Source organism: Octopus bimaculoides, chromosome 4, assembly GCF_046866305.1.
Source record: "Octopus bimaculoides isolate indiv1 chromosome 4, ASM4686630v1, whole genome shotgun sequence".
Classification (NCBI taxonomy): domain Eukaryota; kingdom Metazoa; phylum Mollusca; class Cephalopoda; order Octopoda; family Octopodidae; genus Octopus; species Octopus bimaculoides.
Genome location: NC_142931.1, coordinates 99,136,109 through 99,161,108, shown reverse-complemented (window position 1 = coordinate 99,161,108; position 25,000 = coordinate 99,136,109). Strand labels below are relative to the sequence as shown.

General features: G+C 46.0%; 1 protein-coding gene, 1 non-coding gene and 2 pseudogenes across 2 annotated transcripts in view; all 4 read left to right on the top strand.

Moving 5' to 3' along the window:
* Positions 1-25,000, top strand: part of LOC149136171 (uncharacterized) — a 52,353-nt gene that overhangs the window by 9,512 nt on the left and 17,841 nt on the right. The window lies entirely within an intron of this gene.
* Positions 14,137-16,920, top strand: LOC149136174 (small subunit ribosomal RNA; annotated as a pseudogene).
* Positions 19,688-19,846, top strand: LOC149136173 (5.8S ribosomal RNA). The gene has a single exon (XR_016241745.1). It is a non-coding gene; the product is annotated as a 5.8S ribosomal RNA (ribosomal RNA).
* LOC149136172 (large subunit ribosomal RNA) overlaps positions 20,357-25,000 on the top strand; it is a 6,460-nt pseudogene continuing 1,816 nt past the window's right edge.

The following is a 25,000-nucleotide window of genomic DNA, read 5'->3' as shown; positions in this document are numbered from 1 at the left end:
CAGACTGGCAACATGGTCCGCTCATGTTCAGGAGATTTTTATTGCCCTCCAACTGCCATGGTTACCGAGATAATCGATTATTACTTTTTAAGATAGAAATATCCCATTCAAAGTGGGGAGGGGAGATTTTGTTGCCTTTCCCATGCGCGAAATTTTACGAAAAACCAGCACAATAAAGATTATTTTTTTCCAAGTAATGTGGCTGGTTTTGTTTTTCGAAAATTTTAATCAGAGGCACAGAAAAAAATAATAATTTCAATTTTTTGTGCATTAAAAAGCCAAAGCTGTTAGACGCTAGCGTACAGCGATAGATATATACGCAGTGAACGTTTTCTCCATTTGCGTGCAATAAGGCTTAGTGCAAGCGAGTGTAACATCGAAATAACTTGAAAGGAATGCATGTGGGAATGCCGTTATAATGAATGCTCATTTAAATGTATTTTGCATGGAGAGGAGTGCCTGCAGGTTGGTTCTTCTCAAGTTTATGCATTTTCAGGTTCAATGTGTTTCAAATAAGTACTGACAATTGAAGGTGATTGCAAAGACAAAGAACTACCTGTTTTTTTTTAACAATTTTAACAGTGAGAACATTGGATAAAATATGTTATTGACATTAAATTACAAGTGTAGTATGTTCTTAACTACAATGGCGACAACATGGATTTCTTCCATCTCTTAATGTGTCCGACTGATTAAAATTCTATTTATTTGTGCAGCTGATGATAGCCCTGCATTTACATTGATGTAATGATTGCATTGTTCAATTAAATAGAGCAGCTGCAAACGGTCGTAATGCATCACTTCTTGATATCCTGATGCTTATTTCGATATATATATATATATATATATATATATATATATATATATATATATATATGAAGATAAGCAACAAAAATGCATTAGGTTATAGCAATACGTACTTTTCGTACAAACTTCATTTATTTATGTAGTGAGAACACTACATAAGATATGCAATGAAAATGTACTCCTCAGCTGCATAATGGAAGTTCATTTCAGAAAGCCATTTTGTAAATGTGTGCAAATACAAGAGTAGGAGATGAAAAGAATACCATCTTGACTGGGCTGTTAATCAATATACCTTAGTAATCTCTCTCAGCCACTGAACTAGTCAACGTATTTCCCTCAAATGATGGCCATTCCCTTTCTCACTATCACAACCATTAGTTCTATAAGCTTCATACATACAAAAAGGACTACCATTCACATACTACACAAACTAACCTCCTACTTTCAATCTCTACTACTATAACTGCCTACAAGCCTGTTTATTAAACCCTAATCTTTGAAATTGATTTTCTTCTCTCTCTATTCTCTCCCCCTTCCAATACAGTTAGCTCTCCACAAAATCAATTCCATCTTTTAATATCTTTCTGTCAACATCTCAAATGTAAGATCACATCACTGAAGTCGAGCTCGTCTCATCCGACGATGGAATCAATATACAAACATTATTTTGGACTACCGAGCCCCCAGCTGTTGGATTTGTAATACTTTTCTTCAACCCATTTAATTCTTGATATCATTTCTATTTTGAGCAAGTCGAACCTTTTTGTATTAAACCTTTTTGTATATATAACATATTTTGTATTTCATGTATTTAATATACTTTGTATATTGACCTGCCTAACTCGCTGATCCTTTCATTCATTGCTCTAGCCGTCCAAGTTTAAACCCCTTGAGCACTGTTAAGTTTATTCCATACAGAGAGTATCTGATTCTCTTCTTTGAACTAGGTATATATATATATATATATATATATATATATATATATATATATATATATATATATGTATGTATGTATGTATGTATGTATGTATGTATGTAAGTATATATGTATGTATATATATATATATGTATGTATATATATTTATATATATACATATATAAATAAATACATACATACATACATGCATGCATACATACATACATACACACACACATACATACATACATACATACATGCATACATACATACATATATACATACGGACAGATAGATACACTATTTTATTCAAGCTGAAGACGATTTGACAACCATTTGCTCAGAACCTCGCGGAAACGTTCATCAAATACTCTGACGAACGATTAGATGAAACTCTGAGTAGCAGTTTGCGAGGGTATTCTCAGCTTGTATACAAAAGTATTTTACTCTAGCTTTGGTATTCGAGAACTATAGTTCCACCCTGCTTTGCGCCCGTGTTTTTTCTGTGAGTGTGTGTGTGTGCGCTCTCTCTGTCTTTCTCTGTGTATACATACATACATACATACATACAACATACACACATACATACATGCATATATATATATATATATATATATATATATATATATATATATATATATATATATATATATATATGTACGTTTGGTGCAAAGTGGACGCTTGTTTATATCGCTAACGGCGAGATAAATCCTCATGGCAGTAAAATTTATTCTAACAGAACTTCCACGTATAAGTGGGAATAAATATTACCTCTATAGCTAATATATGTGTGTGTTTGTGTGTGTGTGTGTATGTGGATAGAAAGAGAGAGAGAGAGAGAGAGAGAGAGAGAGAGAGAGAGAGAAAGTGAGAGAGAGAGAGAGAGAGAGAAAGAGAGAGAGAGAGAGCTAAATGATAGATAGATATGTGTATATATAGCTTTTGCCGAAGATCCTCTAAGTTTGATATTATTGTTTACACTTTAAATTGTTTGAATTCTTTGAGCGTTCTCTAATATATTTCAAATCGTATTTCGCCTGTATCTTTTGACCAGTTTTTCTGTGAAACTGCTTCTGCTTTGTTTCTCTTTTCATTGCACCCGACAAGTTGTACATAATTGCTTTAACCCCTACATCCACACTTGACTTTTTCTCTCCTCTCTCAATATCTCTAATGCAGGCTTTTTAATCGCCTCTATCTGCCCGTTTACATATACGTTTATACATGTATACACAAATATGTATGTATGTAAGTATGTATGTATGTAGTTATGTATGTATGTATGTATGTAAGTTGGTAGGTAGATAGGTAGGTAGGTAAGTAGGTAAGTAGGTAGGTAGGTAGGTAGGTAGGTGGGTAGGTAGATATGTATGTAGGTAGGTGTATTATTATTATTCAGTTTTATTTCAAGATGTCTTGCCAGTAGAGAAAGAGCCGGTTTCTAAACTAGATCCAAGGCTCCTTCATTGGAATTTCAACGTCAACAACAGGGTATTTTTGTTTGTATATATGTATGTATGTATACGTACAGATTTGTATGTTTTGTTTCATGTATGTCTTCGCATGCATATACTTGCATATCTAGACATGCTCATATATACATAAATGATAAACTTCTGGAAAGTTTTACAGATTTTTCAATTCCTGATGGCTTGGATCTGTAATCTTCGACTCAGCTTTCTTCTTTCTGGATTTGAGAAGCATAATTTCTCAAGATTGCTATATGGGAAATGTGTTACATATCCCAGTGCCCCAATAATTACAGGTATAAACATGAACTTGTAGTCTGGATAGAGTAACTGCAGATTTCTCAATAGTTCAGCGTAGGAATTCTCTTTTTCACTGATATTCAGCTTTATGCTAACATCCATTGGGCAGCTGATTTCCACAACTGTACGCAGTTTTACTTCACTATCCCAAATCATTATATCAAGTGTTCACATTTTATTGGGATTTTCACTAGGACATTTCAACAGTACTCCTTTTTAGTATAAGTAGCTATGTCTTCCACTATACTGTAGGTTCTTGTTTCTTTGTCCTCAGGGTTATCCATTCGACGGGTGCGTTATACTGTGTCCTAGCTACAACATTATGTCTCATCGGTAGATAATATCATGATGACATTTCCGGACAACTGCTTATGATGTGGGTGGTATCTTCGGTGTTAACTCCACAAAGTCTGCATCGATTGTCACATTTTACTGCTTTCCATGGATTTCTGTCCCTGTTATACATCAGGTATTTGGTTGATATTTCCTGTTACTGGTTTGCAAATGAATGCCATTCAAAGTGGGAAGTAGTAATCCGGTTGTTGGTCTATATCAGATTCTTTTGATGATGATCAATGTTACTATCATCTAGGAGCTTTCTACAAACGGATCTATGCATGGTCTTCTGCTCATATACGCTCATCCTTTTATCTGGTAATACAATGCGGTAGAACCGTGCGATTTCTTTGAGTATGTATTTAAGGTTATGTATGCAGTATGCATGCATGTATGTATGTATGTAGCCCACTATATGATGTAGCCCACTATTGAATGTAGAGTATAGATGTAAGGCTTAAAGATTTTCGCGTCAGAGTAACCAGTGAACATTGAAGAATCAACACCAAGAAAGAAGAAATATATATATGTATATATTCGTTTGCCCGGCAGGTAGTAAAAGAAACCGCAGCAATTCTAGTGATAATGGCAACACGGTTGGCTCGCTGGTTAGTAGTTGATAGTGTAGAAGTTGCTGTTAGAAGAGAGTGAAAGAGTAAAGAATGTATGGTGCTGACTAGAAAAGAAGAAAGCTTTACTTCGTACGTCGAGCTAAGGGCGAAGGGAAAGCGCAGCTCTTGGTCATGAGTGACGCAGAAGAGCGTGTTGCTCCTTGGTCTACTGACACGAAAAAGAGTGTTGCTTCTAAACAAATCACTGTCCTTTCCTTGATCAGCACAGGTCCTAGGGCGTCGAGTGTTTCCTCATCAATCATCTGATGCGGAGGGGGTTTCCCCCTCGTTTTTACAAGCAACAATCAGGTGGATTTGGTTTCAAATCTCATGCAAGGCGATGCAAGGTCACAACATATTTAAAAATAATGGAAAATTGAAATGAGTTGAATAAAAATTTTAAAAATTAATGGGATAGTAAAAATTAAGGGCAAATGTGATCCACAAAAGCTAAAAATAATAAAAGGTAAGATAAATAAATATATAATATGTATATATAAAAATGAAGGAAGATGGCGTGAGAGAAAAAGAGAGGCAAAAATTTCAACTAGAGAGAGAAAGAGGAGAAAATAGGAAAATAGAGATAGAAGGGAAAAACATAATAAGGATAAATGTTTGTTTGAATATACGTGTATATGTTTGATGTAGCATTTTTATATCTTTAAATTACGGTGGGTAGCAAACTGAATAATAGAAAAATATAGTGGATGGACGTAAAAGGCAAGATCTGTGCACATGGTAAATTAGAAAGTGTGTGAAATAAGGTATATTAAAAAGACATAAAGAACAAGGCTTTACAAATGAGTATATAAAGGTATATAGAAAGACATTCAAAATAGGTGTGGGTATGTGATATATATATATATATAAAAGAATATTCATAAAAATAAGAAAAGAAAATATTTTAAAAGGGACAAACGTGTAAAACAAGAAAAGTTTGCAGAGGAACAACATACATCAATCAATATATTTATCATACTGATAGAAAAATATTTTGTTGGAGGAATAAAAACGGGGCTGGGTGGTTCAATTTCAAATACAATGAATATAACTAAAGTGTATCTCTGTACATACATACATACATACATACATACATACATACATACATACATGCATACATGTGGGATTGCAAAGGAATAATTCACTTTGAATTAATCAATGCTCAAGTCTACTGTCAGCAATTACGGCGTTAGAGCTTTGAAGAAAAGAAGACCCGCTTTAGTGAATCGAAAAGGAGTGATGTTTCATCAGGACAAGGCGCGACCCCACACTGTAAATATCACATCACAGAAGATCGAAGAGCTTGGTTGGCAAAAAAAATTCTCATCCACTTTATTCTCCCGATCTTGCTCTTTCAGACTATCATTTGTTTCGTAGTCTACAGAATCTTTTGGGGGACATAACTTTCGCAAGCCAGGAGGTGGTCGAAACTGACGTTTCATAGTTCTTCGCTTTGAAACCAATAGAGTTTTACATTGATGGGATTAAAAAGCTTGTAAATAGATAGAAGGAAGTTATACATAATCAGGGAAAGTACATTAATGATTAAATTTCAATTAAATATAACATTTGATCACTTGTTTTCGGACAGAACTTATGGAATGAACTGATATATATAACATATATATATATAATATATATATATATATATATATATATATATATATATATATATATATATATATATATATATATATATATATATATATATATATATATATATGAATATCACAAGTAGCAATAGAAGTAGTAGATACAGCGGAGGTAAGAATCCTAACACTGCTAGCAACAATAGTAATGGGAATAACAGGGCCCTGGGGTTAAATGGAAACGCAATAAATGGCAGTAGCATAACAAATACTAGCACTAATCACACTAATTATGGACACCCAGGTAGAACTTGCAATTGTAGAGTAAAGGAAAGCTGCGTGTTCGGAAATAGCTGCATGAGAAGGGAAGTGGTATACCAATGTTTGGTAAACACAAAGTATGAAAACAGGGCATACGTGGGTGCGACTAAAAATAGTATGAAACAAAGATTTAATTACCACTACTACACGTTTAGGAATGGGAACAGAAGGCATTCTACCGGATTAAGTAGCTACATATGGGAACTAAAGGATAAGGGCATCAATTTTAGCCTGCACTAGGAAATATTAGCATCCGCACCTGCATATAATAACAAAAATAGGAAATGCCTATTATGCATAAATGAAATCTTTTTCCTAATTAGGACCAAAATCCCGATTATTAATAGTTTGAAGGAAAGAAACGTTTCATGCCTTCACAGAATTGGATGTACTTTCTCTAAATTCAAGTAGAACCCAGGTCTAGATACCGCGCATGCTTTTAATAATACATATTTAAGTTAACCACTATTCTTATGCTAGGTTATGGCATATGTAACTCTGTTATCTACATACATAGATCTAATATAAGAAAATACCTAGTACTAGGACACCGCTTTTCACTAGCGATAACTAATTATGCCCTGCTGACATTGGGAGGGCTAACACGTGATACTTAGGTGAACATATATGTGGGTACATAGATGTGCATGTGTATGTATGTGTATATATATATATATATATATATATATATATATATATGTATGTGTATGTATATGTATGTATATGTATATTTGTGTATGAGTGAGTGTGTGTGTGTATATATGTGTGGGTGTATATGTGTGTGTGGGTGTGTATATATATATATATAGCTACAGAAATTAGGAGGTAAACCTAGCTTGATATTAACATATAGGCAGGAAGACATACACTAGCAGGAAGACATACACTAGAAAATGGGTAGCACTGCAGGCACGGCCCCTTTATCAAAACTAATAGAAGTGGCTATGCGTATAGGTATATGTATATGTGTGTGCACATGTAGATGCACCTACATGTTGTTGTCGTTGGTATTGTTCTTGTTGCCGTTGGTCTTCTATTACTAGGGATACTCCGCCTGTATGTATGCACATGCATATCTATTTGCTTGTGAGTGCACGCGTGGGTGTGTGTACGTGCATGTGCGTATGTGGATGTGGATATCTATATGGATGTGTGTACATATGTATGTATATATATGTATATATATATATGTGTGTATATATGTGTATGGGTATATGTGTGGGTATATGTATATGTGGGGGTGTATGCATGTATAAGTATGTGTGCGTGTGTGTACATCTAGTTGTGTGTGTGTGTGTGTGTGTGTGTATTTATGTATGTGTATATGTATAGGTGAGTATGTAGGTAGGTATGTAGTTGTGTACATACGGAGGTAATGATAGTTGGCCACACAGTTGTGAATGTATGAATAAGTATGGGTATATGTGAGGGGACATAATGTGTATAAGGATGTATATCTGGATATGTATAGATGAGAATGTATTTATCCTCATTGTTACTGTTGTAGCTATGGAATTAAGAGATGTGTGACTGCGCGCATACATATGTATATACATACACGCACGCATGAGAGTGAGTACGGGGGGGATTTACACAGCACACGTGTGTGTGTGTGGGGGGGGCGCAGGCAGGCTAGCATCTTGACCGGCCACTGGCTATCCAACCGTAGCTAAGCGTAGGCAGTTTAAAACAATAGTTGCCCAATTGGAAGGAGGAAGTTAGCGGTAGTAATCAACCCTCCCCCACTAGCAGCAGAATGGTAGAGCCGTTGGAAGAGGCAACAGGATATCTTACACCGCTAAGTTTGAAAGTTTGGCATATTATTGTTGTTGTTGTTGTTGTCGCCGTCATCGTCACCTTCACTGTTATTGCTACTAGAATATTAATAACTTGTATAAAATGAACTTCTACATAGAACCTTCCAATATATACAGAAATGACACACACACACTCAACAAAACCTCCTTTCTAAAAAACACTTCCAGCTTTCTAGATACGGCTAATAGAGCTGATGCCACAAACAACGTATGTGGTGGAATGTTTGCTTATAAAAACTTGTATATGCACACATGAGAGTAAGGGGACATCCGAGTAAGGCTGTGCACACGAACCAACACATATAGATGTGCATTGGAGTGCCTATAGCGATCTATCTATAATGTTTGTAGGCTTTTTGGGTGCCTTGTGTTTCTAAGGGTTTTTTGACATATATCTTTTCTATATGTTTGCATGTCCCACATGCTATACCTTCATTTATGTATTCTTTTTTACTACTATTATTATTTTTTTCCTCCTGTACCCTTATTTGTATTTTTTATTTTTATTTTTATATATATTTTGATTTCAATTGTATTTTTATTTCTATTTCTATCTTATTTTTGCTGTTGTTTTTCTTCTGGTCTCTACCACACCTCTGTTTTTACCTCTTGCTCTACATCTGTATGTAACCCTTTGTGAATCTCTGAAGAGGCCTAGAGGTTCGGGCATGTAACCCCATTTCAAAATGTCATCCGATAATCACTCCGGAAAGGAATATTCGGATAGAATGGGGTCTGCCAAAACTAGGCCGTAACAGCTGTAAGATTAAACTTCTGTTCATCCTCTAATTCCTTATGTACTTTGTACTTCTATATGTAAACAATGTTGGCAAAATAACATAGTCTGCCATGGACACCTGTGCTTTGGTTCTTTCTTTCTTTTTCTTTTCTTCCTCCCTTTGTCACTTTTGCTATGAATTAAATTAATGAATTCAACGGGATACACCGTCTGCAAGTAGTTGGGTTCAGCATATTATCCTCCATTTTCTAATTGCTACACAAATTTTGGGTAAAACCTCCACTTTTACCCGCTCCCATTGATTGCACCTAGTATAGCACTAGCGTAGCAATAATTGGGTACCCTCCCAGCAGTATACTGGATAGATACTATCCCTTAGTGGGTTGTGCCCCCAACCCCTAACTCTCTCACGTTATATATATATATATATATATATATATATATATATATATATATATATATATATGTATATATATATTATATATATAATATATTATAATGTGTATATATAATATATATAATGTATATATATATACAATATATATATAATATCTATATAATGTATATATATATGATAATATATATTTATATTATATATAATACACACACACACACCCACACACACACACACACACACATATATATATATAATAATAATAATAAAGTAGTTACAACGCAAAAACGTATAAATTCAAAAGAACATATTTATCTTCTTCAATATATATTTCAGTATAAAGAATTCATTAAGATGCTTAAATCAATATGTATATCATATTTATATATATATATATGTATATATATATATACATATATATATATATATATATATATATATATATATATATATATATATATATATATATATATATATATATATATATATATATATATATATATATATATATATATAATATATATATAATATATGTATTATATATATATAATATATATATATAATATATGTATTATATATATATAATATATATACGAGAGTGTGTCAAAAATAATACCATTTTGTTTAGGACAGGTATAATTACCAACACATGAACATGTATCTTACATCAAAAGGAAGCTGGTCCTCTGTGGATCACATCCCTACTTCTCAACATATTGACAGTTTCTCTCAATAGCTATGTTCCACCTTCGAATGAGAGAATGTATCCTTGCCCCGTAAAATTCTGTTGACTGTTCTTTGAGCCACTTCTTCATTACTTCCCTCACTTCCTTCACTTCACTTCCTTCTCACTGGAACAGTGCTTGCCTCTCAAACCCTCTTTCATGGGGCCGAAGAGATGATAGTCCTGTGACAATGATAGTCCAGTGACGAGGAAATAAAAACTGTACTGAAGAAGTGGCTCAAACATTAGTCAACAGAATTTTACGGGGCAAGGATACATTCCCCCATTTTAGCTTAAAAGACCATAAACTTTCTAACACCTCCATCAAGTTAATATGTCCTTCCATGTCGGATCTGGGAAGGATTAGTATGATTATTCTTGATCATATCATACGGGTCGTTCGAGAACAGAGTAAGCTAACCCTTTGGCGTAGATCGAAAGATATCCAAATAGTGATGGTATTTGGTCGGAAATTGATGAATTCAGCATGTCCACGTTCAATCTCTGTATGTTTTCTCTATTTTTCTGTGTGTTCCTTTGTCGTACTCTTGGGCCACATGTTTATTAGAATGTCCATATGTATGTATATGTTGGTATATATGCATGTATCTATACACGTTGACGTGATTATGTGTAAGTTTGAGCGCATCTACGTTTCTGTATATACACATACACAAACTCACATATACACACATTTATATATATATATATATATATATATATATATATATATATATATAGCATAGAATGCAAAAACCTAAGAGACTTACAAGAGGACAAAAGCCTTACTATCAAAGGTAGCACTGTAGTCCTAATGAACACAGATTTTTACAAACACCAAGCATTTTCCTTACTAAACGACAACTCCTTCTATGAAATTAGCACCAACTATAAACAACAAAAAACTCTCAAAAACCTCACCACCCTTATACTCCAGCAAGGTCAAGGACTCACGGACAAAGAAAAGGATTACATCACTAATTTCAAATGCAAGCCCAGCCTCTTCTATGGCCTCCCTAAAATCCATAAGTACAAATCCATCACCGAAGCTTGCAAACACTCCTCTGAAATCTACATCAACATCAAGGCACCGGAAGATTTAAAACTAAGACCCATTATAGCAGGCACCTCCTGCGAAACACATCGCTTAAGCAATTTCCTGGACATACTTTTGAAACCTTTCCTAAGTCACATCAAAAGTTTCATTAGAGATGATCTTGACATGCTCAATCACCTCCGGAAAACAACAAACGAGGAGTCACTCTTGGTTTCTTTTGACGTGGTCAACCTTTATACAAATATCCCTCATGAATATGCTATTGAGGCAATTAAATCCTGGCTGCACAAACACCCAGAAACATTTCCTAATCGCATCAACACAACCTTCATTATAGAATCACTTAAGTTCATTCTGACCAACAATTACTTCCTGTTTGCAGACACATACTTTCGCCAAAAATGTGGTATCGCGATGGGTACTAAAGCTGCACCAGTCCTTGCAAACCTAATAATAGGGTTTTTTGAATTGTCACTATATGAAATCTCACGCCAGAAATTTGGACAACTTTTTCACATCTATTTAATGGATAACTGGAAAAGATACTTGGATGATTGTTTCATCATATGGAAGGAATCCTATGAAAAACTTCTAGAATTCAAATCCATACTTAACAACATACATCCCAGCATTCAATTTACTATGGAATTCAGCAAACGTCATCTCCCTTTTCTTGATCTCTTAATTATAAAAACACCTAATAACCAAATCACAACCGACATCTACCACAAACCTACAGACTCACAACAATACCTCCTTTTTAGCTCATGCCACCCAAAACACACCAAGATAAATATCCCCTTTAATTTAGCTAAAAGAATTCGCACCATTGTCTCTGACCCGACCACTTGAGAAATACGCTTACAAGACCTCAAAAAACACTATTACAACGCCAATATCCCTCCACACTCATAGATCTTGGAATAAAACGTGCCAAGGAACTTGACAAAAACACACTAAAAACCAACCAACACAATAACACACCCAACCCCAAATACTTCCATACATCTCCACCCACAACCCCCAAAACATCGAAGCATACACTACAATCAAACAAAACCTCCCCTTACTCTCCACAGACGCGAAAATGAACAATATCATCAATACATACAAAGTCCTTAAATGCAAAAGGCAACACAAATCTTTGAAAAAACTATTAACCAATGCCAAACTACATACACCACTTCCACCCCCATCAGTTAAAAAATGTGCACGCCCTAATTGTGGTACCTGCCCCTACCTACTTGAAGGCTCTGAAATTACCATCAAACGAGGAACAAAGCTTAAAATCAAAACCAATTTCTCTTATTCCTCTGGGAACCTCATTTATGTCCTCACATGCGCAGGTTGCCAAAACTTCTATATCGGACAGACGAGATGCCCACTGTGTAGAAGAGTAGCAGTCCATAAAGAACAAATAAATCTCCCTCAATACCGCCAAATTCCACTCAGTGGCCACATAGACTCTTGCGCCAGAAACAAAAACCCTAATTTCCTTATATTCCCTTTCTATCAATGTAAAGACAGAATCTCCACACAAGAAAGAATCAACAAGGAGAATCTTTTCATAGAGAAATTCCAACCATTTCTTAACACACATACCCCTCAGTGACCTTATTTCTCTAGGAACAGACATAAACTTCCTGTTGAAAAAGAGTTCATAACTCCAACTAAAAAGATTTGTCTCCCCTTACAAACACTTCCTGTTTTGACACCACACTTCCTGCTTAACACAAACTTTTAGCCCCTTTTCTCTTTTTTTAAACCTAACACAACTCTCAATTCTCATGCATCCTTATTTTTCCAACCATTATATACATGAATTACCATTGAAGTTTAAAAGCTCAAAGACAATATAATGTATTGGTATATTTATTTTTTTATATATTATTTGTTTTATATATTATTTTCTTCATTTTGTACTTCTTTGTAAAAATCATTTTCATTCTCCCTCCTCTTGAAAATTTGTACGTCTAAACATACATACATTCATTTTGTATAGTATAATTTACCTTGAATAAAAAAATTTGGGTTATGGTAAAAGTTGTAAAGCAGCCTCTGTAGATTCCTAATGGACCATTTCTGGTTCTTTTACCGACTTTAGTCTAGGATACCAAAGGGAGGTAATCGTGATCTGAAATAAAACTTTTATAAGAAAGCAGTAAATGCTAGTTAACGTCTTCATCAGCAGTTCGGAAAAAGCTCCTGAAATGCTGATTTTTGATCTACAGAGCCGATAATGATGTATTTATATCCTTTACCGTAAGTGAGAATTTTTTTCCTCCACGCTAAACTGTAGTGAATATGTCATAAGAAGTTGAATATGGGCAGCTGTGTGCGTTGTGTGCGTGTGCGTTTGTGTGTGTATATCTGTCACTATTTGTTTTCCCATAAGTTCTTAAAATACCAGTCTTAAAAATGTATCGGGTCAATTTATTAGACGAAACTCTTGAAGGTGGTATCCGAGCACGGTTGAAATCAAATGAATGAAACAAGTAAACGATAAATACGCGCGTGTGTGTGTGTGTGTGTGTGTGTGTGTGTGTGTGTGTGTGTGTGTGTGTGTGTGTGTGTGTGTGTGTGTGTGTGTATGTGTGTATAAAGAGATAGGAAGAGAGGGAAACGCAGACAAATATGCACGCAGAAATACCCACTCACGCGCGCGCGAGACATTTAGGTAGAGGTGAAACCGCCTCGCTTCTTCAACCCGCACCGGCGCCCGTCCTACCGCAGCGGCCCGGTGTGCGGTAGTCGGATCGCAAACCGTTTCTACTCGGCGAACTCTTTTTCTTCCGTCTGGCGCGCTTTTCCGCTGCTACAGCAGAGCGGCGGATTAGGACGCGTAACGTACGTACGAACGAACGGCTACCGCAGCAGCGGCGGCCGCGATTTTTCAGGCTCCTCCTCCTCCTCTTCGCTTTAGTTTGCTCTCCGCGCGGCGGCGGCGGCGATGGCAGCAGCGGGACTTCCGCCTCGACATCCGCCTCGACTTCCGCTCTCAGCCGACCGACGCGACGGTGACGCTACTACAGCGACGACGACGACGACGACGACGATACCTGGTTGATCCTGCCAGTAGTCATATGCTTGTCTCAAAGCTTAAGCCATGCAAGTGTAAGTTCATGCCGTAAACGAATGGTGAAACCGCGAATGGCTCAGGAACCTGACCTAATCCTCGGGACCGTATTCCTCACCGCGAGGAGAGTGGATAACTGTGGCAATTCTAGAGCTAATACATGCAACCGAAGCCGCGATCGCAGGTCGCACCCGGGCGTCGGGCCGAAAAACGGCTTCCGGCAGCAGCAGCGGTCTTCGTCGCCGCAGCGCCTCCGCGTGCTCGGCGTCGTCCCAGCCGCTGCCGGTCGTCGCCGGCGCCCGCTCGCCCGGTTGGTTCCGGGACTGCTCGCCAGTTCCCGCCGCCGCCGGTCGCGACGATACGGTCGGCCTTCCGCATTGGTCGCGGCGCAAATATTAGACTGAGACCGACGCGTACGGGCTGTCGCAGCAGCCGCCGTCGCCGTGCTTCGCACGCGCGCGGGTCTAGGCGTGCGTCGGCTTCACGCCCCTTCGATTTTGGTGACTCTGGATAACTGTCAGTACGATCGCACGGGCTAGTATCGACTAGCCTTCGCGCGACGGGTCCCCCGCGAGTCCGCCCTATCAACTGTCGACGGCCCGGTAAGTGCCGACCGTGGTGGCAACGGGTAACGGGGAATCAGGGTTCGATTCCGGAGAGGGAGCATGCGAAACGGCTACCACATCCAAGGAAGGCAGCAGGCGCGCAAATTACCCACTCCCGGCACGGGGAGGTAGTGACGAAAAATAACGACGCGGGACTCTGTCGAGGCCCCGCGATCGGAATGAGTACACTTCAAATCCGTTAACGAGGATCGACCGGAGGGCAAGTCTGGTGCCAGCAGCCGCGGTAATTCCAGCTCCGGTAGCGTATATTAAAATTGTTGCGTTTGAAAAGCTCGTAGTCGGAATTCGGGTCTCGAAAACGTGCCCCAGCACGTTCGGGGCGACGGCGCCGTCGCGGGCGGGCCTCGCGCGCGTCCGCTTCGGTCGTCCGTTCGCACTCCCGGCCCTATTCGCTGGTGCGTGCGCGGTCGGGCCGCGGAGCTCTGCGCGCATCGTCGCTGCGACGGTCTCTCCGGTAGCCCGTCACCCGCCTCCGTAGCCTCCGCTTCCGTCCTCTCGGTCGGTCGGTCGGTCGGCATCGGCACGCGATCGTTCGGCCTCGCCGCCGTCGTCGCTGCTGCCGCCGCCGTCTCCTCCGTCGCTTGCGGCGGTACGCGGTGTTCGGGGGAAACAAACGGGGGTCGAGCGTCGCCCGGGGCATCGCCGCTCGCACGCGTTTCGGTAGCGCGTCCACCTCCCGGTCGTTTCGGCCCGCACGGTTCCTCCGAGGGTGCTCTTCGCCGAGTGTCCGAGGCGGCCGGTACGTTCACTGTGAAAAAATTAGAGTGCTCAGAGCGAGCCCCGCCGGCTTGCATACGAAAAGCATGGAATGATGGAAAATGGCCTCGTCCGCGCGTCATCCGTCGGTCTCCATTCACGACGAGGCAATGATCGAAGGGAGCGATCGGGGCCACTCGTATTGCGACGTTAGAGGTGAAATTCTTGGATCGTCGCAAGACGCACTGCAGCGACGGCGTGTGGCAAGCACGTTTTCCTCGATCAAGAGCGAAAGTCGGAGGTTCGAAGACGATCAGATACCGTCGTAGTTCCGACCGTAAACGATGCCGACTGGCGCTCCGCCGGCGTTCGCTTCGATGACCCGGCGGGGAGCCTGCGCGGGAAACCATAGTCGGTTCCGGGGGGAGTATGGTTGCAAAACAGAAACTTAAAGGAATTGACGGAAGGGCACCACCAGCAGTGGAGCCTGCGGCTTAATTTGACTCAACACGGGAAAACTCACCCGGTCCGGACACCGGTAGGATTGACAGATCGATAGCTCTTTCTCGATTCGGTGGGTGGTGGTGCATGGCCGTTCTTAGTTGGTGGAGCGATCCGTCTGGTTGATTCCGATAACGAACGAGACTCCGGCCTGCTAACTAGCGCGTCGATTAGTGCTTTTCCGGTAGCGAGGCGGCGCCGAAGCCATCGTCGGTAGCTCCGCGCGCGGCCCGGGCTTGCCGTTGCCGCCGCTCTCCTTCGCGTCCGGCGCTGCGGCCGCGTCCGGCAACTGCCTTCTTAGCAGCCTTTCGTGCTCCGCTCCTCGCGGGTTGGTGTGCGGGTTGGTCTGGGATGGCGGTTCGCACGCGGCGTGGTTGCGGCGTCGGTTGCGGAGCGGCGGCGGTGACCCGGTCGGCTCGGCCCGCGCGAGCCCGGCGGCGGCACGCCGTCGCGCCCGGGCCAGTCGGTTGGCGAACGCAGCGTTTCTTAGAGGGACGGGCGGCAGAAAGCCGCACGAGGCGGAGCGATAACAGGTCTGTGATGCCCTTAGATGTCCGGGGCCGCACGCGCGCTACACTGGAGGTATCAGCGGGCGCGTCTCCCCCGGCCCGAGAGGGTCGGGAAACCTCTGAACCACCTCCCGTGATAGGGATCGGGGCCTGGAACCAACCCCGTGAACGAGGAATTCCCGGTAGGCGCGGGTCATCAGCCCGCGTCGATCACGTCCCTGCCCTTTGTACACACCGCCCGTCGCTACTACCGATCGAACGGTCCGGTGAGGTCCTCGGATCTGGCCGACGAGTTCGCTTACGCGCGGCGGCGTTCCGCGCCGTCGCCGGCGCGTTCTCTGATGGCCCGGAGAAGACGACCGAACCCGATCGCTTAGAGGAAGTAAAAGTCGTAACAAGGTTTCCGTAGGTGAACCTGCGGAAGGATCATTACCGCAGCAGCAGCAGCAGCCCTGCTCCGCTCCTCCGTCTCCTCCTCGCCTTTCCGGCGCCAGCCAGCCGGTTTCGTAAGTCGCGGCCGGGCCCCCTCGCACTCGTCGGCCCTCTAACAGTGCAGCCTCAGCCTCAGCCGAGCAACGAGCAAGTAGAAGCGGCGTCATCAGCGGTGGACGAAGCCCGCAAATCGTTTCCGCTGTCGTTATGCTTCCTTCTCGTTCTCTCTCTGGCAGCTGCCGACCGCGCAGTTTTCACCCATCCTGCGTCCGCCCGAATACAGTGCGCTAGGCCGACGGTGCTGCACGCTTTGCGGCTCCACGAACCTCAATATCTCTCTCGCCTCCTCCTCGCCTTTCCGGCGCCATCCAGCCGGTTTCGTAAGCCGCGGCCGGGCCCCCTCGCAATCGTCGGCCCTCTAACAGTGCAGCCTCAGCCTCAGCCGAGCAACGAGCAAGTAGAAGCGGCGTCATCAGCGGTGAACGAAGCCCGCAAATCGTTTCCGCTGTCGTTATGCTTCCTTCTCGTTCTCTCTCTGGCAGCTGCCGACCGCGCAGTTTTCACCCAGCCTGCGTCCGCCCGAATACAGTGCGCTAGGCCGACGGTGCTGCACGCTTTGCGGCTCCACGAACCTCAATATCTCTCTCGCCTCCTCCTCGCCTCCTCCTCGCCTTTCCGGCGCCATCCAGCCGGTTTCGTAAGCCGCGGCCGGGCCCCCTCGCAATCGTCGGCCCTCTAACAGTGCAGCCTCAGCCTCAGCCGAGCAACGAGCAAGTAGAAGCGGCGTCATCAGCGGTGAACGAAGCCCGCAAATCGTTTCCGCTGTCGTTATGCTTCCTTCTCGTTCTCTCTCTGGCAGCTGCCGACCGCGCAGTTTTCACCCAGCCTGCGTCCGCCCGAATACAGTGCGCTAGGCCGACGGTGCTGCACGCTTTGCGGCTCCACGAACCTCAATATCTCTCTCGCCTCCTCCTCGCCTCCTCCTCGCCTTTCCGGCGCCATCCAGCCGGTTTCGTAAGCCGCGGCCGGGCCCCCTCGCAATCGTCGGCCCTCTAACAGTGCAGCCTCAGCCTCAGCCGAGCAACGAGCAAGTAGAAGCGGCGTCATCAGCGGTGAACGAAGCCCGCAAATCGTTTCCGCTGTCGTTATGCTTCCTTCTCGTTCTCTCTCTGGCAGCTGCCGACCGCGCAGTTTTCACCCAGCCTGCGTCCGCCCGAATACAGTGCGCTAGGCCGACGGTGCTGCACGCTTTGCGGCTCCACGAACATCAATATCTCTCTCGTCTTCCTTCCTGGCGTCGGCCGGCCAACATCGCCGTCGTCGCCTCCTCCTCGCCTTTCCGGCGCCATCCAGCCGGTTTCATAAGCCGCGGCCGGGCCCCCTCGCAATCATCGGCCCTCTAACAGTGCAGCCTCAGCCTCAGCCGAGCAACGAGCAAGTAGAAGCGGCGTCATCAGCGGTGAACGAAGCCCGCAAATCGTTTCCGCTGTCGTTATGCTTCCTTCTCGTTCTCTCTCTGGCAGCTGCCGACCGCGCAGTTTTCACCCAGCCTGCGTCCGCCCGAATACAGTGCGCTAGGCCGACGGTGCTGCACGCTTTGCGGCTCCACGAACATCAATATCTCTCTCGTCTTCCTTCCTGGCGTCGGCCAACGCCGCCGCCTCCTCCTCGCCTTTCCGGCGCCATCCAGCCGGTTTCGTAAGCCGCGGCCGGGCCCCCTCGCAATCGTCGGCCCTCTAACAGTGCAGCCTCAGCCTCAGCCGAGCAACGAGCAAGTAGAAGCGGCGTCATCAGCGGTGAACGAAGCCCGCAAATCGTTTCCGCTGTCGTTATGCTTCCTTCTCGTTCTCTCTCTGGCAGCTGCCGACCGCGCAGTTTTCACCCAGCCTGCGTCCGCCCGAATACAGTGCGCTAGGCCGACGGTGCTGCACGCTTTGCGGCTCCACGAACATCAATATCTCTCTCGTCTTCCTTCCTGGCGTCGGCCGGCCAACATCGCCGTCGTCGCCTCCTCCTCGCCTTTCCGGCGCCATCCAGCCGGTTTCGTAAGCCGCGGCCGGGCCCCCTCGCACTCGTCGGCCCTCTAACAGTGCAGCCTCAGCCTCAGCCGAGCAACGAGCAAGTAGAAGCGGCGTCATCAGCGGTGAACGAAGCCCGCAAATCGTTTCCGCTGTCGTTATGCTTCCTTCTCGTTCTCTCTCTGGCAGCTGCCGACCGCGCAGTTTTCACCCAGCCTGCGTCCGCCCGAATACAGTGCGCTAGGCCGACGGTGCTGCACGCTTTGCGGCTCCACGAACATCAATATCTCTCTCGTCTTCCTTCCTGGCGTCGGCCGGCCAACATCGCCGTCGTCGCCTCCTCCTCGCCTTTCCGGCGCCATCCAGCCGGTTTCGTAAGCCGCGGCCGGGCCCCCTCGCACTCGTCGGCCCTCTAACAGTGCAGCCTCCGCCTCAGCCGAGCAACGAGCAAGTAGAAGCGGCGTCATCAGCGGTGAACGAAGCCCGCAAATCGTTTCCGCTGTCGTTATGCTTCCTTCTCGTTCTCTCTCTGGCAGCTGCCGACCGCGCAGTTTTCACCCAGCCTGCGTCCGCCCGAATACAATGCGCTAGGCCGACGGTGCTGCACGCTTTGCGGCTCCACGAACCTCAATATCTCTCTCGTCTTCCTTCCTTTCCTCGCCTCCGCGTCGGCCAGCATCAGCAGTGCCGGTAGGCGGTCGTCAGTCACTACTAGTAGTAGTAGTAGTAGTAGTAGTAGCAAATACCGAAACCCTGGACGGGGGATCACTCGGCTCGTCCGTCGATGAAGAGCGCGGCTATCCGCGTGAACTGATGCGAATTGCAGGACTCAGTGAACATCGACACCTCGAACGCATATTGCGGCCCCGGGATCCCATCGTCCCGGGGCCCCGTCCGGTCGAGAGGCGGTCACGACACGAAAAAGCCGTCCGCCGTTGCAGCAGCAGCAGCGGCGGGGAGTCGGGAGTCGCAGGAAAGGGCGCGCGCCGGGGAAGCGGGCGGGCAGCGTGAACAGCTCGCCTTTCGTTCTCGCTACTGCTTCTGCTTCCGGCACGACTAGCGAGCGCGCGCCGCTCGATCCTCCGTCTCCCGCAATGCCAGACCGTCATCGCTGCGACACCTGCCACGGAGCGGCCGACATGTGCAGTAGCAGCAGGGAACGCACCGTCCGCCGTTCGTGCGCACTCTTAAGTCTGCCGCCCTCGCCGTCGTTGCCTCCTCTTATTACTCCGTGGCGGCCGTTGCCGCCGCCGCCGCCGCCGCCGCCGCAGCCGTCTGCATCTTCGGTCGGTGTTCGCTCTGTGGATCTCGTTTGCGAGCGTTCGTGCCGGCCGACGAAGACGACGACGACGACGACGACGACGAATCGAATGCGGTTTGCCGCAGCGACGACTTTTTTTTTTTTTCTAAGCTAATGCTGCCCTCGACTCGGACGAGACTACCCGCCGAACTTAAGCATATCGCTAAGCGGAGGAAAAGAAACCAACCGGGATTCCCTAAGTAACGGCGAGTGAACCGGGAGAAGCCCAACGCCGAATCTCGTCGGCCGCGCCGGTCGTCGAGAGCTGTGGCGCAAGGGTCATACACGGTCGATCGTTTCGCCCGGCTAGGTTCGGAGTCCCCTCGATCGGGGCTGCCCAGAGCGGGTGCCAGGCCCATTCGGAGCCGGCGGCGATCGGCGGTGTTTCTTTTCGGCCCGAGAGTCGGGTTGCTTGGGAACGCAGCCCAAAGCGGGTGGTAAGCTCCATCCAAGGCTAAATACGGGGACGAGTCCGATAGCCGACAAGTACCGCGAGGGAAAGTTGAAAAGAACTTTGGAGAGAGAGTTCAAGAGACCGTGAAACCGCCCAGGGGTAAACGGGTAGGACCGCTCACCGCGATCGCGAGGGGACTCAGTCCGCTGCCACTTTCACCCCCGCCTCCTAAGGCGCCGTCGTCGCCGACGAACGCGTCGGTGGCGGCCGCTCGTTTCCGCGGGCGGTCGTCTGCCGCCTCGTCGGCGCTCGATTTCCGTGGCGCCGGCATCGGACGCACTTCCCCTCCGATCCGTCGTCGCGACCCGTTCCCGTCGGGCCGGTAGGCGCGCGGCGTCCGCAGGTCGCAGACGAGCGCCTCGGCGTCCGGAACCCGTTCACGCGGGGACCGACCGGCGTCGGGGTCCACGCGCTTCTCTCGACCGGGCCCGTCGCTCCACGAAAGCGAACTCGGAACGGGCGAAACGGGCCGCTACTAGGAGCGGCGCGCCGCGTTCCCACCGCCGGACGAGCACTCTCCGAGTTCGGGTTCGGGAATATTAACCCGATTCCCTTTCGATGCGAGGCCGGCCGCATCTGCTGCTATTATATTTGCTACAACCGCTTTCGTGACGGATCCGGCGCCTTTCGTGGAAGCTTTCGCCCGCTTCTTAGGACCGACTGACCCGTGCTCGACCGCCGTTGGCACGGAACCCTTCTCCACTTCGGTCTTCGAAGGTCTCGTTCGAATATTTGCTACTACCACCGAGATCTGCACCCGCGGCTTCCATGCACGCCGCGGCGCCCTCCTACTCGACCGGGCATCGGAAAGTCGCCTCGCCGGCGATCGCGCAACCTGTCGCCCGGCCGGTCCGGCATCGGTCGCTCGCTCCAGCGCCATCCATTTTCGGGGCCGGTCGATTCGGCAGGTAAGTTGTTACACACTCCTGAGCGGATTCCGACTTCCGTGGCCACCGTCCTGCTGTCTATATCGACCGACACCCTTTCGGGGATCTAATGGGCGAAGCGTAGGGCACCTTAGCCGGACGTTCGGTTCATCCCACATCACCAGTTCTGCTTACCAAAAGTGGCCCACTTGGCACCGTGCACCAAAAGTGGCCCACTTGGCACCGTGCATTCGTCGCAAGAAACGCGCAAAATAATAAAATTATCATTATTCCCAACGATTCGTAAACGGCCGCCTCCGTTCGGGAGAGGAGTAGCGGCCCGTTTCGCCCGTTCCGCTACCAGGAAGATAGACCACCATCACTCTAGCCGAACAGAATGCCCTCCGACTAATCAACTAGCCACAGAAATGCAGGCCACAGAAAGTTCAACCCGGCAACGCATACACCCAGCACGAACGTCACAAGCATCCTGTGGCTGCTAATCAGCGCAGGATAGCTGCTCACAAAGCTGAGCTAGCGAAAAAGCGTGCGGATCGGGCAGCCGCTGCCGAGGCAACAGGCCGAAGACGCAGAGGCTGTTGGTCAGATGAGGAAATAGCGGTCCTCGTCAAGAAGGAGGCCGAACTTGTAGAGGCAGGTGTAAGATACATAAACGTAGAGATAGCACGATTCTTGCCGAATAAAACATGTAAACAAGTAGGGTCAAAAAGAGCAGACCTGGCCAAAAGGGCCCGTAAGGGTCATCAAGGGTCGGGTCTGCATGATAATAGTTCCCTGTCGTAAAGAGAGGTGCAATCCTCCCCCCAAGTGGAGTGGAGAGATCGATTCCTTGATGCGGCCAGTCCTGGGCATACCCGCTGGTCAGCAGTTTTCTGCGAGGCCCAATTGGAACTCGTGGAGGACGGGTCAGCGACTGCCTGGGACAATTTTGTTCGAAAAGTTGAGGACTGGCTAGAGCATAATAAATCACGCAGGGAGAACACTACTGGCGTTAGAAGTCAAAGAGGGTTAGTGAACAGTCCTAATTTTAGGAGGCAAGGCAAACGTAGAAGCTTTGCCATAGCACAGAACTTATACAAGACTAAGAAGAAGAGGCTCCTTGCAAGGATATTGGAGGAGGACATAGATCAGGGCTGCCCAATCCCTCTATATTCTATAGAGGAATTTTATGGGCAAAGATTCTCGACACCAGGCCCTGAGGTGGATCTCTCTGACTACCCTTCTTCCTCCATAGTGGATAGTGTTCCTATTTTGAAACCATTTTCGATGGAGGAGATAAAGGTTAGTCGTAGAAAGATGGATGCCACCTCGGCGGCGGGCCCTGATGGTCTCACTGTTGGTGATATTAAAGCAGTGGACCCATCCGTCCTAGCTAATATCTGCAATTGCATGTTGCTGGCCGGGAAGATACCCGACGTCCTGAAGCGAGGTAGATCCGTCCTCGTATCAAAGAGGGCGGATGATCCTTATGATCTTACCAATTGGCGACCATTAACGATATGCTCCGCGGTATATCGACTTTTTAGTAAGATGATCGCCAAACGTATGCTTCAGGTAACTCCCCTTAACCCGATCCAAAGAGGGTTTATCCAGGCCGATGGCTGCAGTGAAAATTCATTTCTCCTGCGTCAGCTTGTCGGTCGAGCGATGGGGAGACCAGCACGACTGAGAATACCGCGGCTAGAAGTGGCCTTCATGGATCTCGCCAAGGCCTTCGATACAGTCTCGCACTCTTTAATGTATGCGGGACTACGGAGACTTGGTTTTCACGAGCATGTAATAGTGCTCGTGAAGGGGATCTATGAAAGTAGCACAACTAGATTCTCAGTAGGAGGACAGGTTAGTGAGCCCATTGCGATTCGCCGGGGTGTTAGACAGGGGGACGCGCTCTCGCCGATCCTCTTCAACATTGCCATTGATCCGCTGCTAGATTCATTATCTACCAGCGGGGATTTGCGTGTGGAGGGGATCCGGATGGATGGAATTGCGTACGCAGACGACTTGGCTCTGGTCGCGGCGACGCGTGAGGGTCTCCAGGCGCTAGTTAATAGATGCTTGGGGTTCTTCCGCAAGGTCGGACTTGGGCTTAATGTCGGAAAGTGTGCGTGGTTCTCCATCCGTGGCTTGAGTAAGACCTTCCTAGTCAACGATAGCACCCCGCCGAGTATCGATGGGTTCACTATTAAGTCAGTAGAACCAGGGGAGAAAGTATCATACCTAGGTGTAGATATTCCCACGTGGAATCTTAACTCGAATCGGGAGTTTAATTTCGATTCAGTGGAGCAAGTGTCACTAGATATCGATAGGATTAATAGTGCTCCGCTGAAACCCCGACAGAAATTCCTCTTACTGCAGCAACTGTATCTGCCGAGACTTTTTTATAGTCTTGTGCAGATGCTGCCATCGAGAGGAATTCTCGAGAGGCTTGACACGGCCATCCGCGTGGGAGCTAGGAAAATGTTACATCTCCCTGAAACTACATCCTCTTCTTTCCTTTACTGCAGCCGGCGTGATGGCGGGTTAAGCCTTCACCAAATGGTAAGACTTGTACCAAAATGTGTCATCCGCCGAAATCTTCGCCTGCTGACCTCGGGGTATGTCTCAGTTAGAAAAGTTGCGGATTCTGCAGGATTAGCCGAACAGAACCAGCAACTGATAGTTTCCTTCAATTTGCCGTTGTTACCTGAGGGCGCGACCGACTATGACCCTGATATCCGGCTGATTCATACCCATAAATGGGCGGCTCAGCCGGTGCATGGTGTCTGTGCGGTGGCGTACCGAGGGGATACAATTGGCAATAGCTGGATCAGTAGGCCGGGTAGGATTACTGAGGGGTGCTACTTAGGTTTGCTTAAGATGCGCTCCAATGTATACCCTACCCGTGAAACTCTGACACGTGGGTCAAGAGGTGATTCCACATGTCCGAGATGTAGATTAGGAGCTGAGACTTTATCCCATGTCAGTGGAGTATGTGTGGCTCTTAAAGCACCACGACTTGCCAGACATAATAAAATATGTAATCTGGTAGCGAAAGAGGCTGTAGATCATGGCTGGAGTGTCAGTGTGGAGCCTTCTTACATATTAAGAGGCTCCAGGCTGATACCTGATCTGGTGTTTAGCTGTCCGGAGAAAGTTGTAGTCGTTGATGTGACTGTCCGATTGGAGCAGGGAAATGCCTTGAAAGAGGCATATCTTGAGAAAGTGCGCAAATACCGTCCGCTCGTACAAATGCTTTTGCAAGAGTTTGACCGGCCGGTAGAAGTTCATGGACTCCCAATCGGTGCCTGTGGAGCCTGGTGCCGACCTGCGAGTCTGGCACTGGACGCCTTGGGCATTCGTGACAAGCCATTTCGGCGACTACTCTGCCGGACAGCTATGATATGTACATACAATATGCTGAGAGACTAGCTCCAGCATATTA